The 1,938-nt window shown below is 36.2% G+C and overlaps 1 pseudogene; it reads left to right on the forward strand.

Annotated features, from left to right (window-relative positions):
• The first annotated feature begins 497 nt into the window (after positions 1 to 497).
• Positions 498 to 1,634, forward strand: LOC100955195 (annotated as a pseudogene).
• The last annotated feature ends 304 nt before the right edge of the window (positions 1,635 to 1,938 follow it).

Here is a 1,938-nt window from a genome sequence, read left to right on the forward strand (position 1 = left end):
AAAAGTTGGTTCTTTCAAAAGGTCAGTAAAATAGATAAACGTTTGGCCAACCTAACCAGGAAAAAAAGACTAAAATTTCTAATTTCATCAATCAGAAATGGTAGAGACAAAATAACAACAGACCCCCTTAGAAATTCAACAAATCCTCAAGGAATATTACAAGAAAGTTTATTCTCAGAAATATAAAAATCTGAAGGAAATTGACTAGTACTTGGAAGCACACTACCTTCCAAGACTTAGCCAGAAGGACGTGAAAATGTTGACTAGGCCTATATCAAGTTCTGAAATAGCATCAACTATACAAAATCACCCTAAAAAGAAAAGTCTGGGCCATTTTGAAAATCTTATTGATTCTAAGGAGCAAAGTGTGTGGCACGAGCATCAAGCCAGACAGTGGTCCACACACCTTCTCCTCAGCGTCAGCTGCTGCTGCCTCCCGGAGCCTACTTGTTCCCTTACAAGCCAGGCCCATGGTGGCTGGGACTGTGGTCCACAGTATGTCTTCCTCAGCCCCAGCTACGGAGGGAGAGGGATTCCCTGCTTAGCCCGTGTCCAAGAAGGAGCCCAAAATGCCTGGCGCCCAAGAAGAGAGTGAAGAAGAGGACGTGGAGGATGACAAGGAGAAGGAGGAGGAAGAAAAAGAAAAGAGTCTCATCGTGGAAGGCAAGAGGGAAAAGAAAAAAGTAGAAAGGTTGACCATGCAAGTCTCTTCCTTACAAAGAGAGCCATTTACAATTGTTCAAGGAAAGGGGCAGAAACTTTGTGAAATTGAGAGGATACATTTTTTTCTGAGTAAGAAGAAAGCAGATGAACTTAGAAATCTACATAAACTACTTTACAATAGGTGGGCACGGTGTTCTCATTAAAGAAGAATATGGGTCAATTCAGTGGCTTTCCATTTGAAACAGGAAGTACTCAGTATAAAAAGAAAGAAGAAATGTTGAAAAATTTAGAAATGCCATGTTAAAGAGCATCTGTGAGGTTCTTGATTTGGAGAGATTGAGTGTAAATAGTGAATTAATGAAGAGAATCTTGAATTTCTTAATGCATCCAAAGCCATCTGGCAAACCACTGCCAAAATCTAAGAAAAATTCTAGGAAAGGCAGTAAAAAGGAACGGAACATTTCTGGAATGGTAAGAAAGGCGAAGCAAACCAAATGTCCTGAAATTCTGTCAGATGAATCTAGTAGTGATGAAGATGAAAAGAAAAACAAAGAAGAGTCTTCAGATAATGAAGATAAAGAGAGTGAAGAGGAGCCACCAAATAAGACATCTAAAAGAGAAAAACCTAAACAGAAAGCTACTTGTAAAAGTAAAAAAAAAAAAAAAAAAATGAGAAAAGTGCTAATGTTAAGAAGGCAGATAGTAGTACCACCAAGAAGAATCAAAGCAGTTCCAGAAAAGAAAGTGAGTCTGAAGATAGTTCAGATGATGAACATTTAATTAAGAAATTGAAGAAACCCCCTACAGATGAAGAGTTAAAGGAAACAGTAAAGAAATTATTGGCCAGTGCTAACTTGGAAGAAGTTACAATGAAGCAAATTTGCAAAAAGGTCTATGAAAACTATCCTGCTTATGATTTAACTGAAAGAAAAGATTTCATAAAAATAACTGTTAAAGAGCTAATTTCTTAAGATTGAAAACATATGACTTGTTTCGATAGCTACAAAGATCTGATTTTTACCATTATATCAGCAAAGAGAATGTATTTCCTTTTCTAAGTCCTTGTTAAGCATTGTTAGTAGAACTTATTGTTGACCTTTTTATCTTGAGTGTCATGTAAATATAAGTTTGCCATTTTAAATTGTATTTCTATGCAGTTTAGTTTAAAATCTTGTATGGCAGTTATTTTTCCTTGTTTTTATAGTTGTATTTTGTACATTTTGGATTTCTTTATATAAGGTTGTAGACTCTTGAACTGTTGTGGGTTTCAGTGCA

The sequence above is a fragment of the Otolemur garnettii genome, unplaced genomic scaffold (genome assembly GCF_000181295.1).
Source record: "Otolemur garnettii isolate 467f Iridium unplaced genomic scaffold, OtoGar3 scaffold00239, whole genome shotgun sequence".
Lineage (NCBI taxonomy): Eukaryota > Metazoa > Chordata > Mammalia > Primates > Galagidae > Otolemur > Otolemur garnettii.